This window comes from Physeter macrocephalus, chromosome 4 (genome assembly GCF_002837175.3).
Source record: "Physeter macrocephalus isolate SW-GA chromosome 4, ASM283717v5, whole genome shotgun sequence".
Taxonomy (NCBI): Eukaryota; Metazoa; Chordata; class Mammalia; order Artiodactyla; family Physeteridae; genus Physeter; species Physeter macrocephalus.
In genome coordinates this window covers 61,883,658-61,901,070 of record NC_041217.1, presented here as the reverse complement: position 1 = coordinate 61,901,070, position 17,413 = coordinate 61,883,658, and the positions used below count along the sequence as shown (strand labels likewise).

At 37.0% G+C, this 17,413-nt stretch overlaps 1 protein-coding gene across 7 annotated transcripts in view; it reads left to right on the top strand.

The window, feature by feature from the left end:
* The window catches only part of NME7 (NME/NM23 family member 7), a 267,494-nt gene that overhangs the window by 133,893 nt on the left and 116,188 nt on the right, over positions 1-17,413 (top strand). The window lies entirely within an intron of this gene.

Sequence of the window (17,413 nt, the reverse complement as noted above, 5' to 3'; positions counted from 1 at the left end):
GGTAAGTAAATTTGTTAAGCTCTGTGATGGAAGTTGTCTAAAGTATTAATTATCCTTTGACATAGGGAGGCCATAAATAAAGCTCTCAATGTGAAGAATATTGATATGGTGGCTTCATACCAGATATGTAAATAAATATGAGCAGTGGGGCTTATATGAAAAGTGATATTCTCTAGTATGCCTTTCAGTTTGCTTCAGGTTTTCTTCACGTGGACATTTGGTGGTGAAGGGAATGGAGACGGGGATGGGACTGAAAAGCAGAAGTAACATTTGAATACATATGCAAAAGCTCCATGCAAATGTTGTAAGCTGGGTAGGATTATAGGAAGTATTACCAATTTTAAACACTAACTGTAATTTAAATTAACCCTTTATTTCACTATCACTTGTAAAGTTTATTGATGAAGAACAGCCAATTCAATTTAATTTAATTCAGACAATTTTATTGAGTTCCCTTAAATGTAAGATAAAAAATTAGCAGCACCTATTAAGAAGCCAGCTTGTATGAGAGTGCTGCTAGATTAATCCCTGTAGGAAAAAACAATACATCTGTTCTCAACAATCAAAAAGCGCATACAGGGCTTCCCTGGTGGTACAGTGTTCAAGAATCTGCCTGCCAATGCAGGGCCCACGGGTTCGAGCCCTGGCCCAGGAAGAGCCCACATGCTGTGAAGCAGCTAAGCCCATGTGCTCCAACTACTGAGCCTGCACTCTAGAGCCCATGTGCCACAACTACTGAGCCCGTGTGCCAAAACTACTGAAGCCTGTGTGCCTAGAGCCTGTGCTCTGCAACAAGAGAAGCCACCGCAGTAAGAAGCCCACACACCACAACGAAGAGTAGCCCCTGCTCGCCACAACTAGAGAAAGCCTGCACACAGCAACGAAGACCCAATGCAGCCAAAAGTAAATAAATAAAATAAATTTACAAAAAAAAAAAAGCACATACATGAAGATCTTTCCAAACACTTACAGAGCAACATACTAGTAAGGTCTAAAATATTGTTAGTTCAGGTAAAATACAAATGGTGAAGGGTTGTTTATTAAGGGAGCAATTAGTATAACCTGAAGGTAATTAAAGAATCTTTGTAAGAGGAAGAGAGAGACGTAAACAGGGATTTTAAAGATGAATCAAGGCATGAAGAGAATAGGGAAAGCTGTAAAACTCTATATACAAAGGTAACAATGAAAGAATTTGAAGATTTACTGTGATATACAGCAAGAATATTTGCTTGGCTTCAATGGGAAATGCATACCTAGAAACACAAAGAAATATGTTTTCTGAGAGGAAACAAGGTAGGGAATACTGGTAGAGATGAGTATGGGATGCATAGCTTTAAAAGCCAGGCTAAAAATTGTGGATTCTATATAATTAGAATACTGTATAGTAGAAAATAGGAATTCCTTGTATGTAGTTTAATTTTGGATATACTAAATTATTCCTCTGATGAAACTAGAGCAAACTAAATTGGAAGAGATTAAAGGCAGGGGTTATAGAAAAGGAAAGGAGCAGACCTGATGACATTAGTAGAGAAAGAGTTGGCAGGACCTACTTTATATCTTTTCAGGGAGAAAGAAGAATAGAAGTAAGTAATATGTGTGATTGTGAAAGAGTGATTATTAAAATGTGATTCTGCTTTAGAGGACATTAGGAGAAAGTGGTGGTGATATTAATTTTTTATTGAATATTAATTGTAAGATATTAAGAAGGAATCCTTTTTGGCTAGATGAATAAGCAGAACTCAGTGTTTGCCGTTTTTAATTTTTGATTTGTGTTTTATGACCAAGAGGGAGTTTTGTTCATTTGTTTTTTAAGAAAATTAAAATTGTGGGTGACCAGCTGACCAAACAGAGGTAAATTAGAGAGAAACTAAGACAAAAAAAAGAATGAGATGAGTTTGTTCATTCTTTCATTCATTCAATAAATATTCATTGAACCTGTGGTGGTATTTGTGACTATAAAGACAGAAGCTTTAAAGAGCTTACATTCTATGAGTGGACACAAATATATAAGTGGTTAGTTGAACCTGTGCTGGTATTTGTGACTATAAAGAAAGAAGCTTTAAAGAGCTTACATTCTATGAGTGGACACAAATATATAAGCGGTTAGTTTCCATATTTTGTGGCAACTGCATTGTTGGATGTTTGTATTGGGTACTATGGGAGCCCAGAATCATAGCATTTAGCTTAGTCTGGGGATGGATGATGGGGTCAGGGGAGTCTTGAAAAACATGACATCTGAGCTAAATTATGAGGAATGAGTAGATGTTAGCTAAGTGAAGAAGGTGGGTAATGATAGGATTAAAGTTATGAATGCATAAAACAGCATCACTTTTGGGCTGCAGCAAATTGTTATTACTGTAGTTAAGTACAGGGCAATGAATGATAGAAATAAGGTCATTGGGGGAAGAGTTGGAAAGTGAGCAGGTGAGTAATCATAGAAGGAAGAGTCCTGACATTAAAAAATTTGCTGATTCCCTTTCTTTCTAGATATTTATTCAGTGAACATTTATGGAATGAATAGTATAATATGTACAAGGCTCGCTGCTTGGTCCCATGGCTGGGCTATAACAAAGATGACTAGAACAAGGTATCTTTCCTTAAGGAACTCATAATCTCTTTCAGAGTCCTAAGTCTTGCATCATTAAGCATAGTTAGAATTACTCCACTATATTTTTTTCATTCTAGTTATTTATGAGCCCCTTATTGCATTATATCAATACAAAGTTGTATCACAGTGATTTTAAAATTTGGTACTAATTTAACATATAAAATGTTAACAGTGGCTGTCTGGGTGGTAGGATTATAATAATGTTCAATTCTACTTTCCTATATTTTACAAATTTTCTTTAAAGTATTTATATTATGTTTATAATAAGAAAAATACATTTTATTTTATCATAAAACCTGAAAGTAAATGAACTTTTAAATGAGCAGTTGAGGCTGATTCAGGACTGATTTCTCCTTTTTAGTCTCAGGGTCCTGAATTATGTACTGTTTCTAAGTATAGGTACAGAATTTCAAGTGGGACCATATGCTTTTTTAAAATTTAGTTTAATTTGGGGGTGTTTTTATTTTTTCTTAATTTTATTGAAGTATAGTTGGTTTACAATGTCTTAGTTTTAGGTGTACAGCAGAGTGATTCAGTTATACACATAGATAAATATCTCTTCTTTTTCTGATTCTTTTCCCTTATAGATTATTAAAAAATATTAAGTTTAGTTCCCTGTTCACAACCATATGCTTTTGACGGGTATTGATGGGTATTTTCAAGTCAGAAGAAATACCATTAGTAATTACAGTCAAGCTTTAGGGACAATAAAATGGCTCTTTCAGTTTGGTCTCAGACTTTAGTTCATTTTATCCTTCTTCCTCTCTCTTTCTCCCTTCTCTCCCACCTTTCCAGTAAATAGATATTGAATGTTTCCTACATGCCAGCCACTATGCTAGGTGCTACCGGGTTTATATTAATAAACAAATACAGTCCTTATCTTTGAGGAACTTAATGGTTTAGCTCTAGGAGGCAGAATTTATAATTAAATAGCAATCTCACTCTTAACTGCCAGGTGTGCCAATCTGTTCATGTGTTATATTAAAATAATTTAGAAATTTATTTCTTCACTGCTTAGTAATTCCCACATTAAAAAAAAAGTGAGAGCCTCGGTTACAATACACACCAATATAACTAGCACTTGGAAGAAAACCAGGTACATAATGGCCATGCAATTAATATTTGATGAATTAATGAATACACTGACTATATTTTTACACCTACTTAACAACTGGTACTAATATATTGTTTGAATGTATTTTATCTACAAAGTGGATCCTTTTTTTCTTTATACTTTTCTAAGATGTAGAACTACTTTTTAAGTTGATTCAAAAGAAGATTCAGCCTGATAGTGATCATTAGATCACTTTGTAACCATACAGTTGACCCTTGAACAATGAGTGGAGGGGCACCAAGCCTCTGAGCAGTCAAAAATCCAGTGTAACTTATAGTCATCCTCCCATATCTGTGTTTCCTCCATATCCATGTTCTGAATCCACAGATTCAACCAACTGCAAGTGGTGTAGTAGTGTGGTATTTACTGTTGAAAAAAATCTGCATATTAGTGGACCTGAGCAGTTCAAACCCTTGTTGTCCAAGGGTCAACTGTATATGTTGTATATTGACATAACTTTCATCATTGATATCTGCTATTGGCAGAGATTCTGCCTCTCTATGGTCTCATAGCTGGAAGGAAACAGTCATATGTATGAATGGAATTTCTTCCAGTCTGTCCAGAAGTGGTCTCCAAAGAGGGGGAGGTGCACAAGACAATACATTGTGTTTGTGGGTGGGGGGGTTATTAGACTTTCCATTTATATTTGTTTACCATATGAAAAATAAGAAAAAATAAAGTTTGATATATTTAATGTGTGGACTAATTAGAGTACATTTAAATAATCTATTAAAATAGATACATATTTTGATGTATGTACATATTCTACTCATAAGGGTGCTTGAAAAATGTTGGACGCTACTATATAGAATGGTAAAATTGTCACAACAGATTCCTTTCCAATTACAGAAGTATTCGCTCACCACACAATCACCTGCAGAAAATACATTCACTTAGGCAGAAAATCTATTCCAGATTTGCCTCTGGAAGAGATTTTAACTGCACCTGCTGAAGAATTTCACTGTTGAGTAGCTTGGCAGTTTTCCTGCTGAGCCATTAGGAACCTGAAAGAGTCACCAAAGAAGTGATAAATTGTCTGGAAAAATCATGCAGAATATATTTGTTCTTGGACTGGTGAGTATGACAAGCCAAAATAACCTAACATAGGTATGCTGGTATTTTATGAAAAATGTGTTCGTAAAATATTTTATGCGAAGGATCGTATTTAAGGGTATCTGAATTATTTTGTCAAGTGAATATCTACCCTCATCTGCTTTCATACTTTGAAACGATTGCCAGATTGAATTGAGTCATTTTCATACACGAAAAGTAAAAGTGGCTCTTCAAATTTAATGAAGTTTTTCATTCATTTGATTTTCCAGAGGGATATTTTACCCTCTATCTAGTGGCCTTTATTGATTTCGGGATCAAAGTAGGAGTATCATGATATTTTGAAGGGCAGTTCTTTCTTCATGAATGTGCAGGAAGTTGTTGAAACTTGGAAGATAAATGCTTGGAAGTTGTTGCTTCTGTCATCTATTGACTTTCTGGTCACATTCCTTTATTCACTGAAGACTTGGAAACCATGATCATAGTCCTTCTCTTCATCCCATTTCTTACCATAACATCGATGTGGAAGATTCACCCAACACCTGGCCTCAGAGCTCAGCTCCCGTCAATTATCTTCTCAGTTTTCTTCCACAGCCATATTCAGTGCTTTTTTAAAATATTGAAATACAGTTGACTTACCCATTATCTTAGTTTCAGAGTACTACGTAGTGATTTGACATTTGCATACATTGTGAAATTATCACCATGATAAATCTAGTAACCATCTGTCCCCATGCAAAATAATTATATTTTTGACCATATTCCTTATGCTTATATATATATTCCTTATACATCATCATGATTCATTTATTATATAAATGGAGGTTTGTACCTCTTAATCCTCTTCACCTATTTCACCCAACCCCCACCCCTTCTGATAACCACCAGTTTGCTCTGTGTATCTATTAATCTGTTTCTATTTTGTTTTGTTTGTTCCATTTGTTTGTTAAAAGTCCACATATGAGTTAGATCATGTGGTATTTCTCTTTCTCTGTCTGACTTATTTCACTAGTGTAATACTAGATTTATCCATGTTGTTATAAATGGCAAGATTTCTTCTTTTTATGATTGAGTAATATTCCATTATGCAGTTGTTGAGCATCTTTTCATGTATCTGTTGTCCATCTGTATGTCTTCTACGGAAAAGCATGTATTCAGGTTCTCTGCCTTTTTTTTTTTTTTTTTTACTTTTTATTGGAGTATAATTGATTTACAATGTGTTAGTTTTGTTTGTTTTTTTTTTTGCGGTACGCAGGCCTCTCACTGTTGTGGCCTCTCCCCTTGCGGAGCACAGGCTCTGGACGCGCAGGCTCAGTGGCCATGGCTCATGGGCCTAGCCGCTCTGCAGCATGTGGGATCTTCCTGGACCGGGGCATGAACCTGTGTTCCCTGCATCGGCAGGTGGACTCTCAACCACTGCGTCACCAGGGAAGCCCCTACAATGTGTTAGTTTTAGTTGTACAGCAAAGTGAATCTATTATACAAATACATATATCCACTCTTTTTTTAGATTCTTTTCCCATATAGCCCATTACAGAGTACTGAATTAGAGTTCCCTGTACTGTACAGTAGGTCCTTATTACAGCAAGTCCCCTACATACAAACATTCAAGTTGCGAACTTTCAGAGATTCGAACAGCGTTCGCATGTCCAATCATGTAAGTTAGTTCGCGTATCTGGCATACGTTGTCACATGCGTGCATCCTCTACAAGTGGTTGTGCTTTTGTGTACTTTAGTGTACAATACTGTACAGAGTACAGTAGTACAGTATCTTTATTTCAAGCCCAGAAGTCTGGAAGCAAGTGTAAAAGCAGCGGTGATGTAGCTGGTACTGCTAAGAAGTGCCAAGCGATAGTGATGGAATTAGAGACCCAGAGAAAGGACGAAGAGAGATAGAAGTAAGAAGTAGCTGAAGAACTGAAGAGATTCGCGATGCAGGACATGGCAAGAGGACTTTCTTTATTTGAGGAGGCACAGGACCCGAATGTAGAATGGTATATGAAGGTTACAGCAGCCATTCAGAATGCAATGCAGAATGCAGTCGAGTGCTGCCATGTCATCTATGATGAGAAAAAATTAGCTACTACCCAAACATGAAAAAAACTGGATTTTTTTTTTTCAAGAGGGTAGGATAGAATTGAATCCAGCAAGGCGCCAGAACCTGAGCCATCAACGTCAGGCATGAGTGAAATTGCAGCTTGCCCGCCATCTCTTATTGCTGACAATCTTTCAGCTCTACCATCTCCCACCTCCTCTCCCCCCTCCAGTCAGTAATGCCAGCCCCTGTATGCCAGCTGTTGTACTGTACTACTGTACTTTTCAAGGTACTGTACTGTAAGATTAAAAATGTTTTGTTTATTTTGTGTGTGTGTTTGTTTTTGATGTATTATTGTGTGAAAAGTATTATAAACCTATTACAGTACGGTACTGTATAGCCAATTGTGTTAGTTGGGTACCTAGGCTAACTTTGTTGGACTCGAGAACAAATTGGACTTACGAATGCACTCTTGGAACTGAGCTCGTTTGTATGTAGGGGACTTACTGTAGTTATCTATTTTATATATAGTAGTGTGTATCTGTCAGTCCTGATCTTCCAATGTATCCCTCCCCCCATTACCCCCTGGTAACGATAAGTTTATTTTCTACATCTGTAACTCTGTTTTGGTTTTGTAGATAAGTTCATTTGTAGCCTTTTTTTAGATTCCACATATAAGAGATATCATATGGTATTTGTCTTTCTCTTTCTGACTTACTTCACTCAGTATGAGAATCTCTCTCAGTATGAGTGTCCATCCATGTTGCTGCAAATGGCATTATTTTGTTCTTTTTTTATGGCTGAGTAATATTCCATTGTATATATGTACCACATCTTGTTTATCCATTCCTCTGTTGATGAATATTTAGATTGCTTCCATGTCCTGGCTATTGTGAATAGTGCTACAGTGAACATTGGGGTGCGTGTATCTTTTCGAATATGGTTTTCTCTGGATATATGCCGAGGAGTGAGATTGCTGGATTATATGGTAGCTCTATTTTCAGTTCTCTAAGGAACCTCCATACTGTTCTCCATAACGGCTGTACCAGTTTGCATTCCCACCAACAGTGTAGGAGGGTTACCTTTTCTCCACACCCTCTCCAGCATTATTGTTTCTAGATTTGTTGATGATGGCCATTCTGACTGCTGTGAGGTGATACCTCACTGGAGTTTTGATTTGCATTTCTCTAATAATTAGTCATGTTGAGCATCTTTTCAAGAGCTTTTTAACCATCTGTATGTCTTTAGAGAAATGTCTGTTTATATCTTCCCATTTTTTGATTGGGTTGCTGGGGTTTTTTTGATATTGAGCTGCATGAGCTGCTTGTATATTTTGGAGATTAATCCCTTGTTGGTTGCTTTGTTTTCAAATATTTTCTCCCATTCTGAGGGTTGTCTTTTCATCCTGTTTATGGTTTCCTTTGCTGTGCAAAAACTTTAAAGTTTGATTAGGTCCCATTTGTTTATTTTTGTTTTTATTTTCATACTCTAGGAGGTGGATTGAAAAAGATCTTGCTGTGATTTATGTCAAAGAGTATTTTCCATATGTTTTCCTCTAAAAGTTTTATAGTATCCAGCCTTACATTTAGGTCTTTAATCCATTTTGAATTTATTTTTGTGTATGGTGTTAGGGTGTGTTCTAATATCATTCTTTTACATGTAGCTGTCTAGTTTTCCCAGCACCACTTATTGAAGTGACTGTCTTTTCTCCATTGTATGTTCTTGCCTCCTTTGTTGTAAATTAGGTGTCCATATATGCATGGGTTTATCTCTGGGCTTTCTATCCTGTTCCATCGATCTGTATTTCTGGGAGTCCCCCGCCAGCTCCATTTTTCTTTCTCAAGATTGCTTTGGCTATCCGTGGTCTTTTGTGTTTCCATACAAATTGTACAGTTTTTTGTTCTAATTCTGTGAAAAATGCCATTGGTAATTTGATAGGGATTGCATTTAATTTGTAGATTGCTTTGGGTAGCATAGTCATTTTCTCAATATTAATTCTTCCAGTTCAAGAACATGGTATATCTCCATCTGTTTGTGTCATCTTTTGTTTCTTTCATCAGTATCTTATAGTTTTCTGAGTACATGCAGTGGTAAATGGGATTGTTTCCTTAATCTCTCTTTCTGATCTTTCATTGTTAGTGTATAGGAATGCAGATTTCTGTGTATTAATTTTGCATTTTATTTTGTATTTTATTTCTGTTGTTTTTTTGGGTGTTGAGTTGTGTGAGTTCTTTATATATTTTGGATATTACCCACTTATTGGATGTATCATTTGCAAACATCACCTGCTCAGTAGGCTGCCTTTTCATTTTGTTAATGGTTTCATTTGCTGTGCAAAAGCTTTTTTTTTTTTTTTTTTTGGGGCCACATGGCATGCATGGCTTGCAGGATCTTAGTTCCCCAACCAGGGATTGAACTCTGCAGTGGAAGCACAAAGTCTTAACCATTGGACACCAGGGAAGTCCTGCTGTGCAAAAGCTTTTTAGTTTAATGTAGTCCCACTAGTTTATCTTTTGTTGCCTTTGCTTTAGCTGTCAGATCCAAAAAATCATTGCCATGATCGATAGCAAGGAGCTTACTGCCTGTGTCTTCTTCTAGGAGTTTTATGGATTAAGTCTTTAATTCATGTTGCATTAATTTTTGTGTATGGTATAGGATAGTGTCCAGTTTCATTCTTTTGCATGTGGCTGTCCAGTTTTCCCAATACTGTTTGTTGCAGAAATACTATCTTTTTCCTGTTGTGTATTCTTGGCTCCTTTGTTGTAAATTAACTGACCATATATGCATGGGTTTATTTCTGGGTTCTCTATTCTGTTCCATTGATCTGTATGGCTGTTTTTATGCTAATACCATACTATTTTGATTACTATAGTTTTGTACTGTAGTTTGAAATCAGGATGTGTGATGCAACCAGCTTTGTTGTTCTTAAGATTACTTTGACTACCCGGGGTCTTCTGTGGTTCCATAAAATTTTAGGATTGTTTTTTCTATTTCTGTGAAAAGTGTTATTGAAATTTTGATAGGGATTACATTGAATCTGTAGATTGCTTTGGGTAGTATGGACATTTAAACAATATTCTTCAATCCATGAGCATGTTCCATTTTTTTTGTCATTTTCAGATTTTTTAAAATCAATGTCTTATAGTTTTTTGAGTATGACTCTTTTACCTCCTTGGTTAGGTTTATTCCTAGGTATTGTATTACTTTTGATGTGATTGTAAATGGGATTATTTTCTTATTTTCTCTTTCTGATAGTTCACTATTGGTGTATAAAAATGCAACAGATTTCTATATATTGATTTTTTTTTTCCTGCAACTTTACTAAATTCATTTTACTAGTTTTTCAGTGGTGTTCAGGATTTTCTATGTATAGTATCATGTCATCTGCAAATAGTGACAGTTTTAATTCTTCCTTTCTAATTTGGATTCCTTTTATTTCTTTTTCTTGCCTGATTGCTGTGGCTAGGATTTCCAATACGCTGTTGAGTAAAAATGGTGAGAGTAGGCATCATATCTTGTTCCCAATCATAGAGGAAATGCTTTCAGATTTTCACCATTGAGTATGATATTGGTTGTAGGTTTGTCATATATGACATTTATTAGTTGAGGTATGTATTCTCTACACCCACTTTGTTGAGAGTTTTTATGATAAATAGATGTTGAATTTTGTCAGAAACTTTTTCTGCATCTATTGAGATGTTTATATGATGTTTATTCTTCAGTTTATGTGTTGTATCACATTGATTTGCAGATATTAAACCATACTTGCATCCTTGGGATAAATCTTGCTTGATCATGATGTATGATCCTTTTTAATATATTGTTGAATTTGGTTTGCTAATATTTTGTTGAGGATTTTTGCATCTATGTTAATCAGTGATATTGTCCTGTAATTTTTTTTTAATCGTGGTGTCTCTATCTGGTTTTTGTATCAGGGTGATGCTGGCCTCATAGAATGAGTTTGGAAGCATTAATTCCTATTCCTCTTCAATTTTTTGGAAGAATTTGAGAAGGATTGATGTTAATGCTTCTTTAAATATTTGGTAGATTTCACCAGGGAAACCATCTGGTCCTAGGATTTTCTTCATTGGGAGAGTTTTGGTTGCTGATTCAACCTCCTCATTATTGGTCTACTCAGATTTTCTATTTCTTCATAATTCATTCTTCATAACTTTCATATTTCTAGGAATTTATCCAGTACTTCTAGGTTGTCCAGTTTGTTGTGTATGATTTTACAGTAGTCTCTTATGATCCTTTATTTCTTTGGTATCAGTTGTAATGTCTCCTCTTTCATTTCTGATTTTGAGTCTTCTCACTTTTTTTTTTTAAGTAGTCTAGCTAAAGGTTTGTCAGTTTTGTTTATCATTCCAAAAAACCAGCTGCTTTTGATTTCATTTATCTTTTTATTGTTTTTGTGGTCTCTCTTTTATTTATTTCTGCTCTGACGTTTGTTATTTTCTTGCTTCTGCTGACTTTGGATTTAGTTAATTTCTAGTTCCTTGGGTACCTTGAGATGAGAAATTAGGTTGTTCATTTTCAGGTATTTCTTGTTTCTTAATGTAGGCACTTATCACTATGAGTTTCCCTCTTAAATCTAGTTTTGCTGCATCCCATAAGCTTTTTTTTTTTTTTTTTGCAGTTATTCAACAAGCATTTATTGAACTTAGAAGTTATACCAGACCCTGAGCTGGAGAGCGAATACAAGAAAACTTTGCCTGGTGTCTAAAGGGAGAGATAGTCACTTACACGAGTAGGATGCAAAGTGCTGAGTATAGACACTAGGGGGTAGAGGATAATAAAGAACCATAAAGGACATGAACCTACCCATGACTGGAGGTGAAGGGAGTGGGTCAGGGAAATAGATACCACCTAAGGCAAGTCCCAAACACTTTCCAGACTTCCCCCATAAATTTTAATATATGTGTTTCCATATTCATTTGTTTCAAGATATCTTTTGATTTTCCTTTTGATTTCTTCTTTGACCCATTGGTTGTTCAGGAGTGTTTAATTTCTAAGTATTTATGGATTTTCCAGTTTTCCTCCTGTTACTGATTCTGGTTTCATACTGTTGTGGTCAGAAAAGATATTTGGTATGATTTCAACTTTCTTAAATTTTCTAAGGCATATTTTATTACCTATTATATGATCTATCCTGGAGAAGTTACTCTGTTGTTAAAAAGAATGTGTATTCTGCTTCTGTTGGAGGGAATGTTCTGTATATGTCTCTTAGGTTCATTTGGTCTAAAGTATAGTTCAACTCCAATGTTTTATTATTGACTTACTCTCTGAATGATTTGTCCATTGTTAAAAGTGGAGTATTGGTATCCCCTACTATTATTATATTGTTGTCTGTTTCTCCCTTCAGATCTGTTGGTATGTGCTTAATATATTTAGGTGTTTTGATGTTAGGTGTGTATATATTTGTGATTATTATATCCCCTTGATGAATTAACCCTTTATCATTATATAATGATCTTTGTTTTTTGTTACAGTTTTTGGTGTAAAATCTATTTTTTTCTGAATAAATATTGCTAGCTCTTCTCTCTTTCACTTCTAATTGCATGAAATATTATTTTCCATCCCTTCACTCTGAGCCTATGTATGTCCTTAAAGTTAAAGTGAGTCTCTTGTAGGCAGAATATAGTTTGATCTTTTTTTTTAATCCATCCAGCCTCTCTATGCCTTTTGTTTTGAGTATTCAATTCATTTACATATAGAGTAATTATTCATGGATAAGGACTTACTAATGGCATCTTATTGTTTTCTGACTGTTTTGTAGTTCCTGTGTTCCTTTCTTCCTCTTTTGCTGACTTTATGTGTGTGTTGATGATTTTTCCATAGTGGTGTGCTTTTATTCCCTTCTCTTTGTTTTTTGTGAGTGGACTGTAGGCTTTTGCTTTTTGGTTACCATGAGTATTACATAAACACTTAAATATATGACAGTCAATTTTACACTAGTAACAACTTAACTTTGATTGCATACAAAAACTCTACCCTTTGACTCTCCCCTTTTTTGTTTTTGATGTCTTAAGTTAGTTATTTTTAATATTCTTGTTTATTAACCTTTCTACTACAGTTAAGTGGTTAATACACCACCATGTTACAATCTTAGAGCATTCAGAATCTGACTACATACTTACCTTACCCCATGTGTTGTATATTTTCATATTACTACTTAGCATTCTTTTCATTTCAGCCTGAAGAACTCCTTTCAGCATTGTAAGGCAGGTCTAGGGGTGATGACTCCCTCAGCTTTTGTTTGTCTGGAAAAGTTTTTAGCTCTCCTTTATTTCTGAAGGACAACTTTGCCAGATACTGTATTTATGATTGGCAGTTTTTTTTTGTTTGTTTTTTTCTTTCTTTCAGCAATTTGAATCACCTTAATCTCTCCTGGCCTATACGTTTTCTGCTGAGAAATTCAGTAATAGCTTTATGGGGGTCCCCTTGTAAGTTACAACCTTTTTTGACTCTTGCTGCTCTTAAGTTTCTCTCTTTGTCTTTGATTTTTGAGTTTTATTATAATATCTCTTGGACAGGATCTGTTTAGGTTTTGTTTGTTTGGTGATCTATGAGCTTCATGAACTTGGATATCCAAGCCTCTCTAGATTTGGGAAATTCCCAGCCATCCCTTCTTTACTTAAGCTTTCTATCATCATGTTCCTCTCTTTTTCTGAGATTCCAATAATTTGCGAGTTATTGCTTTTGATAATATAGATCATGTAGACTTTCTTCACTCTTTTCATTCTTTTTTGTCCTCCTCTGACTGGATGATTTCCTGGTTTCTCTCTTCTAACTCAAAGATTCTTTCCTCTGCTTGATGCATTCTGAGAATGATGCTGTCTAGTGCATTTTTCTTTGCATTCATTGTATTCTTCAGCTTCAGAATTTGTTTGGTTTTTTTTTTTAATGATTTCTGTCTCTTTGTTAAACTTCTCATTTTGTGTGTGTATTGTTTTCCTGATTTTGTTGAATTGCCTTTCTGTGTTTTTTTTAAAAGCTGTACATATTTTAAATTTATTTATTTATTTATTTTAGGCTGTTTTGGGTCTTCATTGCTGCGCACGGGCTTTCTCTAGTTGTGGCAAGCGGGGGCTGTTCTTCATTGTGGTGCGTGGGCTTCTCATTGCAGTGGCTTCTCTTGTTGCGGAGCATGGGCTCTAGGCACACAGGCTTCAGTAGCTGTGGCACGCAGGCTCAGTAGTTGTGGCGCACGGGCTTAGTTGCTCCACAGCATGTGGGATCTTCCCAGACCATGGCTCGAACCCGTGTCCCCTGCATTGGCAGGCAGATTCTTAACCACTGCACCACCAGGGAAGTCCCGCCTTTCTGTGTTTTATTGTAGCTCATTGAGCTTCCTTAAAACAGGTATTCTGAAGATTTTATCAGGTAAGTAACAGATCTTCATGTCTTGGGATCAGTTACTAGAAGATTATTGTGATCCTTTGGTTGTGTCATGTTTCATTGATTTTTTTTTCGTATATCTTGAAGTTTTGTGTTGCTATCTTCACATTTGAAGTAGAACTCACCTCTTTTCTTCTATATTAACTACCTTTTGGAGAGAAATATCTTCCATCAGCCCTGCTAGGGATTCCAGGGTTTCTTAGAACTTGTATGGATATACCAGCTTCACATTTCTTGCTCCCTCTTCTGGCAGAATTCTTAAATTTGTATGCCTTCTCTTGATCCTGAAATGCACCAGGCTGGATGCCGACAACTTGCCTTTTGCTTTTTCAAAGATGACGCTAAAGCTCAAGTTTGTGGTCTCTCCCTGGCTCACAAATTCTTGTTGGCTTTCTGCACAGGCTCACTAGCCATTTGCCAAAACTTTCTCTCACTGCTGCCGTTGGGAATGCACACAGGGAGCACATGGGGTGAGGCACATGGTGTGTATGTGGGTGAGGCATGTGTGAGTACTGGTGGTGCCCCTGGGCTAGTTGAGGTGATCCTCTGGTGAGGCATCCCCAGCAGCTCATAGGCAGGCTTCGTGATGGAGTCTGTGACAGAGTTTTTAGGATCTGTGTCCTTTTAGTGCTCTTATCTGCTGCTTTCCCAGCTGTTCCTGCTCTCTAGTCATGTAGTTCACAATTCAGTACTTTGGATGTAGTGAGAGAGAAATGGGCTTCTTTGGCATCATCCTGCAGTGCTGTGGAAGCCAGGTGCTCACTCACAGAGTTTCACTTTCTCCACTTGGGAGAAATCACAGGCTGAGACTTGGTCCCCTTGGCTAGACTCTTTAACTGTCTAGTTTTTTAAGTGAGGGTGTTCTAAAGCAGCGGTCCCCAACTTTTTTGGCACGAGGGACCATTTTTGTGGAAGACAGATTTTCCAGGGACTGGGGTGGGGGAGTGGCTGGTTTGGGGATGATTCAAGCACATTACATTTATTGTGCACTTTATTTCTATTATTATTACCTTTTAATATATAATGAAATAATTATATAGCTCACCATAATGCAGAATCAGTGGGAGCCCTGAGCTTCTTTTCCTGCAACTAGATGGTCCCATCTGGGGGTGATGGGAGGCAGTGACACCTGAAGTGTGTTGTTTATGTCCAGTCTACTCCGTAATCTCGTTTTGGTGGCTGTCACTGCAGAAAACCCTGCTTCACAAAGGTAGGGTGTTGGAAATGCAAGCAGACTTTTCAGTGCTTTTGTGCAGTCTCAGGATATTCTGCCTCGACTTTAATCCAGAGCGTATGGAGATTTGAAGTTGTCTCAAACATACTTTTAAGGCCACCGTCATTTGCCATCTTAAGCAGTTGATCCTCTTCTAGCATGTACAAAGTTGATTCACCAGGCTTATTCACAAATGGGTCGCAGATCCATTCCTTCCCAGTTTGGGGGTCTTTTATGTTTGGGAAGTAATGCTCAAACTCTTTGGAAAGCTGAGATAGGTGGTCATGCACCAGGTGGGAGAAAGAAGGCCCTGGCTCAGTCTCTTTCAAAATCTCTGTTAATGTTTGAAACATGTGAAAAATCCCAGTGTTCACTAGTCACCCACATAATTACAGTTTGGCTCTGAATGCAGCCACTTTATCTGCCAACTTGAACACAGTTGTCATTCTCCCCTGAAGTGACATACTGAATTCATTGAGCAGGTTGAATATATCACACAAGTAAGCAAGTTTTGTGACCCATTTTGTGTCACTGAAATGTGCTGCCAGTGGTGACTGTTTTTCTAAAAGAAATCTCTGGAGCGGCTCTCATAACTCAAAAACTCTGGCCAGTGATCTACCTTTAGAAAGCCATCTCTCTTCCGTGTATAAGAGAAGACGTGTGTGCTCTATGTCCATCTCCTCACAGAGCTGCGCGAACAGACGTGAGTTAAGGGCATGTACTTTAACATGGTTGATAATTTTAATCACATCCTGCCAAACGTTGTTAAGTTCAGGTGACATTTTCAGTTAACCAGCATTTCTCTATGGATGACACAGTGCATAGATTCACATTCAGAAGCGACCTCTTTGACCCAAGTAGTGAAACCAGAAAGCCATCCAGTCACGGCAGCTGCTCCGTCCATGCATATACCAGCACAAAATGACCGATTCCGTTTTCCTCATATGTAATCATTCAGACTTGAATAGTTCTGCAGCGGTGGTGTTGGTTGGCAACAAAAGTGTATATAACATATCCTCATGCACATCGTCCTGAAAAATACATCACACAAAAACAAGCATTGTTGCCTTGTTGTGAACATCAGTAGATTCGTCAACCTGGATTGCATACCACGGCAACTCATTAATCCTCTCTAACAATTGTGCCTCAATACCCTCTGCTATTTCATCAATTCATCTAGTTATGATGCTAGCTGAAAGAGGAACATGTGCCACCTTTTGAACTGCAGCCTCCTAAAAGTTCATGACAAATGTCCTTAGCAGCAGGCAGGATCAACTCTTTACCAGTAGTAAAGGGCTTCTTAGCTTTAGCAATGTGGTTAGCCACTAAGAATGATGCTCTCAGTACAGACACATTTGATGAAGTGGTAGCCTTCAATAATTGCTTCTTTTCTTTGTGTTCACGTATTTTTGTTTTGAAAAACCGCAAAGGCTTGTCTTTTAATGCAGGGTGCTTGGTCTCTATGTGGCAAAGCAGTTTTGAAGGTTTCATGGCTTCGTTGGATAGCCAGTTGCCACATATTATACTAAGTGGGCTTGGAGAATGTGAATCACCTGTTTCAGTGAACCCCTAATTTAAGTAGGACTCTTAGTATTTTCTTTTAAATGCAGCTTTCTTTTTGTTGGCAGTCTTAGAGTCTTCTGCTGTCTCATCATTGGGTCTTTCCCCCTTTCAAAGAAGCTCTCCAGTGACGTTTGTTTTTTACTCATTTTTACTCATTTTGGCTAGGGTTAGCTTGTGGGCTTACCAAGCTTGTGGGCTTACCAGGTGCACAGTACAGGAAAGAGACATGGACAGAAGTGATAAATAAAATAATGGGTGGGCCACACGCAGACTAAAATAAGTGTAGGATTCTGACTTAAAGCCTGTCACCAGATGCAGCTATACAGTTGAAGTACATCAACTCACTTGCCACTTTAAAGCCTGCCAGCAGATGCAGCTTAATTGTCACTCACCACTCACTGATAGGGTTTTGATATGAGTCTGCAAGCA